The following is an 8,259-nucleotide window of genomic DNA, read 5'->3' on the forward strand; positions in this document are numbered from 1 at the left end:
TAACTTCCTAGAATCACATAGCTAGTAAATGGTAGCCGGGGAATTGAACTGCATTCTGTCTAGTTCCACTGCGGAAGGGGAAATCATCTGGTTGACCTTTACATTCCTCCTTTCAAATGGAGGAAAATCAGCAGGTGTGTGCATTTGCTGCTATTAAATACTATTATGTGCATAAATTGCACAAATATGTTCATATTAGAGCTTGGATCCAGAAGTGGGAAAACAGAAACATGTTCTTTCCTCTATAGGTGATCTTTAGAGAGGCTATTTCGGGAAAACACTTCCATGTTTTTATCCTCCAAACCCTGCCCCTAGTCAACTTGAGTTTTGTCTAAAGTTAATAATACATTTATTGACCCCTGAACTTGTTTTTATCAATGCCTTCTTTTAGTCAAATGTAATTGTTCACTTTAAAAGAGTTGTGTGTGTGTGTGTGTACGTGTGTGAAAATCCTATTGCTATTGTGAAAAATACAGAAGAGTTTGAATAGACAAATTTAGTACAGTCTTTCTTCTGAAGTCCCATTTTCTGGATTGTTTCTGAGGAGTCTTTAAACTTATATACTGACATAATTTGTGTTAGTTCATACTTATTAACAACTCACACTGCAGTTTCCTATCCCCTTGCAGTTGGGAAATTTGAGCATTTCAGGACAGCTGGCTACCTTTGCTGAGGCCCTGAAGCACTTTTTCATAATTCACAAAGAAAACTGGTGTGTGGCCAGAATGGGCAGCGACAGGTGGGAGGCTCAAAGGTCACCCTTTGTACAGGTTCTCACCACAAGTGTACACTCTCCACTTTTGTTATGTTAACCTCTTAATTACCCATAGATAGCCATGTGTGGTGACAGAAATTAGCTAACTTAGAAGGCTGCTACACAGCCAGTTGAAATCTGTAGATGGGCTCTGTATAATTTTGTGGTCTGAGAGTAAACCTGAAATAGACTTCAGAGAATTCCAGAAATTCTGAGATAACCCAAAGTTTGGGGCTCATTTCTCAGGGCACAGCTGCAGGCAACACTCATTAAACAGACAGGTTTGTGTAACCTTCATAAATGATCAAGAATAATATTTGGATTTTTCTTGTCCTTGGGTAATATATTCTTGGTTTAAGAGTCGGATATTTTACCAGTTATTTTTTTGTGTGTGTGGAAGGGATGAGATTTATTAATTACTGAAGGATTAAGCCTAGCTGATGTTCAAGTCTTGGTCTTAAGACAACATTCTGGTCACGAACATGTTTTTTTCCCCTTAGATTCAATTCCATATTGAATTTATTCTTTGATAGAGGAGTCTGAAATAAATGACCTTTATTTAGGTGAATTGCAAGTACTCTCCAGTATATATACACATTTTCAAATGACCAATTTTCTCAAATTAATGAGGAATTGCCTTATTGATGAGGACTGTACTCCATTCTTTATTAGTATTATCTCTAAATTTTGAAAAATCTTATAAAGTTAGATCTTTCTTTATCTCACAGATGAGAAAACAGGTTCAGAGAGTTTCGGTAACTTGCCTAAGGTCAGAAAACAAAGCCAAAGTTTTTCCCATTGAATAGTGCTTTCTGTTTTTCTGTCTGCATTATTCAATTTCCATTGTATTTCGTGAATGGAAGTGTCAGGGTCCAAAGTCTAAGATGGAAAATAAATTTCAGAAGAGGCTTTAGCAAGAGCTCATTTAACATGTAGTCTGGGAAAACATTCCTATACTAGTCTTAAGGTTGCTTATGGTGTTGTCGTTGTTTTTTAAATAAATTTATTTATTTATTTTTGGCTGCGTTGGGTCTTCGTTGCTGTGCGGGCTTTTCTCTAGTTGCGTCGAACGGGGGCTGCTCTTCATTGCGGTGTGCGGGATTCTCACTGCGGTGGCTTCTCTTGCTGCGGAGCACGGGCTCTAGGCGCACAGGCTTCAGTAGTTGTGGCACGTGCACTCACTAGTTGTGGCTCGCGGGCTCTAGAGCGCAGGCTCAGTAGTTGTGGCGCACGGGCTTAGTTGCTCCGCGGCATGTGAGATATTCCCGGACCAGGGCTCGAACCCGTGTCCCCTGCATTGGCAGGCAGATCCTTAACCACTGTGCCACCAGGGAAGCCCGCGTATGGTGTTTTTAACTGTGGTAGTTTGCTGGGGATTAGCTTTCTTTGCACCACAGATGTTACTTCTGTGAACACAGGTGAGTGAGTGCTGATGCTTGGCAGTATATCTACTTGATTTATAGCTTCTTCATAGGGTGGTAAACCAAGTAGGAAGACTACAAAGTAAATTTTCTTAATATATATTTAGTAATCCATCCAACAATCCATCCAAAGTAGGTAAGGGTAGAGATACATGGGTGATTAAGACAAGATCTCAGCCCTTGACATGACCATAGACATGTAGTGGGCCACTCCAGTATGGTGTAATAAGAGCTATGACAGAAGTGCCAAGTCCTATGAGGAGAGATGAGGGAGCAACTAACTGTCTTTGGAGGATTTGTGGAAGGCTTCACAAGAGAGGTGGTATTTGAGTTGGGTCTTTAAAGATGAGGGGTATGTTGAACGGAGAAGGGGAATAGTATTCTCAAACACAAAGTGTATCAAAGGGCATGGAGTATTTGGGGAACTACGAGTGGCTTGGTGTGGTTGGAGTATAGAATATGTACATGTGTGGAGCTTGAGAGAAGAGCTTGGAGAGATGAGTTGAAACCAGACAGTGAAGGGGCCCTTTATGCAATGGGGATCCATAGAAGGATGGAGTTGTATGGTTGGGTATTCAGGTTGGGTTTGAGGAAGAGGGGACTGGAGAGAGGGGGCTGGTTAGACGATGAATACCATGAGAGCAATAGTAGTGGCATGAGTGAGGAAGTCAGAGTCTCTAGAGACATTGGGAGATACTACTTACTACTGTACTTGAAAACACATTGTTTAGTGTGGTTGAGGGAAAGCGTGGAATGGACCTTGAGTTTCAGGTTTCTGTTTTAGGCAAAGTGGAGCCACCAACTGAGATGAGGAATTCTAGAATAAGAAGTAGATTGGGAGAAGGATATAAAAAAATTAGTTTTGATGTGTTGGGTTTGAAGAATTTGTGAAATGTAGAGTTGGAGTTGACCAGCAGTTGGAATGCTGGAAATTTGGGTCTGGAGCCCAGGAGAAAATAGGACTGACTTAGAAATAGAGATTTGGAATTCCTCTACATTTAGGGGACAGTTAAAGCTTTAGAAGTAATGGGCTCATATAGAGGGAGTGAAAGGGACAGAGAAGGAGTGGACAGAGAGGTCAGAGGGGAACCAAGAGAGAATGCTGCACAGAAAGCAGTGAAAGAGAATCCAAAAGGGCCGAATGGTTGGCGATACCGAATGATGCAGGGAGGCCAAGGAGACTAAAGAGTGATAAGAAACCTTAGGATTTAGCCCTTAGGAGGTAACCAGTGACCACATCATTTAAAAAACTGGTTTCAAAATAATATGTAAAACACACATCCAAACAATATATATTCTCTAATACCATTTTTATAACACAGTGCATTGAGAACTCTGAAGGGACAGATTTCTAATAGTGGTTATCTCTGAGTAGTAGTATTAAGGGTGATTTATTTTAAAGGGAAGAATCTACTTTTAACCTCATTCTGGTTGTTTTCTGAATTCAGTCCTGTTTCCTTGCTGGCTGTCAGCAAGTGTCAATTTCAGCTTCTGGAGGCTGCCTGCATTCCTTCACTGTTGCGCTCCTTCCTCCATCTTTAAAGCAGCAATGCGGGATGTCATTCTCATTCTTCAAACCTCTCCGAAGAGATAGTTTGTAGCTGACTGGGTAGAAAAACTGGAGAATTCTTAACCATACAGTGGCAGCAGAACACAGAAGAACGAACATGTAGTTTAGCATCAAAAGCCCCTGCTTATGCTTTCATATGTGACTTTCTAGCCATATGGTCTTCGTCATGTTATTTAACTTCTTCCTTAGTTTCCTGATCTTTTCCAGCTTCTGCAGGCTGCCTGAATTTCTTAGCTCCTGGCTCCCTTCTTCCACTCTGATCAGGGGTGATTTTTTTTTTATTGCTCTTTTTTGTTTGTTTTTGCTTATTTACATTTTCTGAATGTCCTGCAATGATCATGCATTACTTTTGTAATCATAAAAGAATATGATAAAAATGCTTAGAAAAGGAAGTCACTGGTGACCTTGGTGAGAATAGTTTTGGTGGAGTGATAGGAAGCAGAAGTTGCATTCTAATGGATTAAGAAGATAATCGGAGCTGAGGAAATGGGAACAGGGAATGGTTGACTCCCTGTTAGTGGCAAAGGCAAGGAAAGAGAAAGAGTAGCATCTTGATTGAGTAGCAGGATTGAGAAAATTATTTATTTATAGCAGCAGTTCTTAAACCTTTCACTCTCAGGACCTCTTTCTAGTCTTGAAAAGTCATTGAGGACCCCAAAGAGCTTTTGCTTCTGTGGGTTAATATTTACCATATTACATAATAACACAGAAATCTAAAAAATATTTACCTATTGATTCATTTAAAAATAACAATAGGGACTTCCCTGGTGGCGCAGTGGTTAAGAATCTGCCTGACAATGCAGGGGACATGGGTTCGAGCCCTGGTCCGGGAAGATCCCACATGCCGCGGAGCAACTAAGCCCATGTGCCACAACTACTGAGCCCGAGTGCCACAACAACTGAAGCCCGCACACCTAGAGACCGTGCTGTGCAACAAGAGAAGCCACCGCAATGAGAAGCCCCCACTTGATACAACTAGAGAAAGCCTGCGTGCTGCAACAAAGACCCAACGCAGCCACAAATAAATTAATTAATTAAAGAAATATTTCTTAACATACAGTTTCATGAAAAAGAATTTTTTCAAAACAAAAAAGTTTAGTGAAAAAAGTGGTACTGTTTTTCATTTTTACACATCTCTCTAACGTTTGACTTACTAAAAAGCAGTTGGACTCTCATATCTGCTTCCTCATCCAATCTGTTGCAGTATGTTGAAGTAAATAAGAAAAATCTTATTGGCTGAAGTAAATAAGAAAAATCTGGCCTTAGACAGATATGTAGTTGGTAAAGGAAAGACCCTTGTGGCCTCTCTGAAAGGGCCTCAGAGACTTCCCACAACGATTCTTAGCCCACACTTTGAGAACCACACTGATTTACAGTATGGGAGGAAATTTGAACATGCTATCACCTGAACAGAAAGAGCCAGTAGAGAGGCAGAGATTTAAAATTCAAGAGAGGGAGGTACAATTGAAAGACTATACCAATATGGATAGAGGGTTCACCTTCTGAAGGAGAGGAGGTAGGTAGGATGGAGTTGTAAGGATAGATGTGGCTGTAAATATTTTTGGTGGAATAGAGGCAGTTGGTAGATTTCACCTCCATTACTTTCAGTTTTCTCTGAAACAGGAGTGAAGGACCACAGAATGGGATGGGGACTTATGGAGTGCTATGAAGGTTATTGTCTATATGCATACTGCAAGATGAGATGCTGGCTGTGTGAAGGTTTAAGTATTTCTGTGAGTAAGAACCTGCATTTCTAGTAGAGTGCAAAGAATATCTTAAACTGCATGTTCACCCTAAGTGCCTTCTCTGCCACACTTTAATCCAAGTGAGCCAAGTTAAAATAAACATCAAGGGCACCTTTGGTTGAAAAGAGAAACCAGCAAAAGTGTACTGAGCCTGAGATGTGTGAGTACAGGGGGAGGGACATTTCTTTTCTACTTAATTTTATAAGGTGATGTTTATTAGCTAGTTGTATATATATGTATATGTGACATGTATTTGACTATTTGAGCCTTGAGTATCTTTAGCACTAATTAGCAGTGCTGCTCGGAAGAGAAACTGTCCAAGACCCAGGGAATGGGATTCCGGCGTTTATTCCTAGGGTGGGCATGCCTCCAAGTGGGTCTCTACTATGTTATATTTTATATTTTTAGGTTGCGACAGCTCATGTGTATGTCCATGTGCATGTGTACGTAGGAGGCAGATTCACTGCTTTGTTCAGCAACCTTATTTTGGGTGTCTTTGGTGTTCAGGTCTTTCTTGCATTGTTCAGTAAGATTAGAAAAAAACAAAAGTAGAAATAAAAGGGAAAATTAAACGACGAATACCTTAGCTGCAGAAGAAAATTCAGTTTGAAGAAATATAAGTAATATTTTATACAATTTTTTAGTTCATGTGATTAAAACAAATTTAAGTGATTTAATCAAAGCCTTTTATAGGGAAAGTTCTACCTTGCTTTTTTTTTTTTTTAATACATTTATTTATTTATTTTTGGCTGTGTTGGGTCTTCGTTGCTGCGTGCGGGCTTTCTCTAGTTGTGGTGAGCGGGGGCTACTCTGTTGCGGTGCATGGGCTTCTCATTGAGGTGGCTTCTCTTGTTGTGGAGCACGGGCTCTAGAGCACAGGCTCAGTAGTTGTGGCGCACGGGCTTAGTTGCTCCACGGCTTGTGGGATCTTCCCGGACCAGGGCTCAAACCCACGTTCCCTGCATTGGCAGACGGATTCTTAATCATTGTGCCACCAGGGAAGTCCCGGGAAAGTTTTAAAACTAAGATCTGTTCCCATCGTTCTGGAATAGTACGGTTTGTTCTCTCCCATAAACTATTTCCCCTGCAGATGAGCGCTTACTAAGTATCAGTACATCTTGGCATCTTTTCACTTTTCCATGGAAAAGTGTAGTTTTTGGATAAGGATTTCCTGACTCACAGCCTTATTCATAGGATAAGCCCTTAATTTAGAAAAAGCCTTTAACTCACTTGACAAATGCCAAGTTTCCCATATCTTTTTAAAATTGAAATACAGTTGATTTACAATACTATATTAGTTTCAGGTATACAACATAGTTATTCAATATTTTTATACATTATACTCCATTTAGAGTTATTACAAAATAATGGCTTTTTCCCCATGCTGTACAGTATATCCTTGTTGCTTATTAAGTTTTCCATATCTTGATGAAATCTTTGAGCTGGAAGGAAACTTACTGAACATATAGTTTGTCTTCATTTTGTAGCTTAGAAAACTAAAAAGTAAGAGGTTTGGGGAGCTCCTGAAATCTACATTGGGGCTTGTTGCAGACTTTTTTTTCTTCCAGTCTTGTACACTTTTCTTTACACCAGAGATCTAAACTTCTCATGGTTACAAAAATGTAAGAAGGCTTTAGAGTCTTCTGTGGCACAAACAAAATTACAACCACCTCTATGCATTTGAAGAGTCTCTCTCTTTAAATTTCAGTTTAATTGATTCATTTAGGTCTTTGTCTGTGGTTCTTGTCTCTTTTTGGATATCTCCTGCTCATTGATCTGTTTGCAGTGTGTTTTATTCTATGTTTTTGGGCTCTCTTTCTCTCTCTCTGTATCTCTTTTCCTCTATCCATAACTGAGCACTGTTCCCTTTATTTCTGTCAGTCTCTCTCTCCCTTTGGGTATCTTATTCCATCTTTTTCTTCTCCCTTCTTTTTTATTTTTTTTTTTTGTTTTTGTTTTTGCCACACCATGTGGCATGTGGGATCTTAGTTCCCTGAGCAGGGATCGAACCTGCACCCCCTGCATTGGAAGTGCATTGTCTTAACCACTGGACCACCAGGGAAGTCCCTCTTCTCCCTTCTTAATCTCCTCTTTTAACAGGTGCTAAAGGGTTCTAAAGGACAGTTCTCTGGTCTCCCTTTTTATCTTCCATGTTCTTTCCGTTTTCTTAGCTTTTTATCTTCCACAAGAGATATTGATCTATAGTTTTCTTTTTTTGTATTGTCCATGTCTCTTTTTGGTATCAGGGTAACACTAGCCTCATAAAATGTGTTGGGAAGTGTTCCTTCATCTTTTATTTTCTGGGCGAGAATATGTAGAATTGGTGTTATTTCTTCTTTAAAAGTTTGGTAGAATTCTCTACTAAAACCATCTGGGCATGGAGATCTATTTTTTGGGAGCTTTTAAATTATGAAATCAATTTCTTTGATAGTTATAAGACTACTTAAGAATATTTTTAAAAAAATATTTATTTGGCTGCACCAGGTGTTAGTTGCGGCACGTGGGATCTTCACTGCTGCGTGCAGGATCTTTGTTGCAGCATGCAGGATCTTTAGTTGTGGCATGCGGGCTCCTAGTTGCGGCATGCGGGCTCTTAGTTGTGGCATGCATGTGGGATCTAGTTTCCTGACCAGGGATCGAACCTTGGCCCACTACAATGGGAACGTGGAGTCTTAACCACTGGACCACAAGGAAAGTCCCTAAAATTTTTTAAAATTGAAGTATAGTTAATTTACAATGTGTTAGTTTCAAGTGTACAGAAAAGTGATT

At 39.9% G+C, this 8,259-nt stretch overlaps 1 non-coding gene across 1 annotated transcript; it reads right to left on the reverse strand.

Annotated features, from left to right (window-relative positions):
* Positions 1-7,479: 7,479 nt before the first annotated feature.
* On the reverse strand, positions 7,480-7,552 carry TRNAG-UCC. The gene has a single exon. It is a non-coding gene; the product is annotated as a tRNA-Gly (tRNA).
* Positions 7,553-8,259: the final 707 nt, after the last annotated feature.

The sequence above is a fragment of the Balaenoptera musculus genome, chromosome X (assembly GCF_009873245.2).
Source record: "Balaenoptera musculus isolate JJ_BM4_2016_0621 chromosome X, mBalMus1.pri.v3, whole genome shotgun sequence".
Classification (NCBI taxonomy): domain Eukaryota; kingdom Metazoa; phylum Chordata; class Mammalia; order Artiodactyla; family Balaenopteridae; genus Balaenoptera; species Balaenoptera musculus.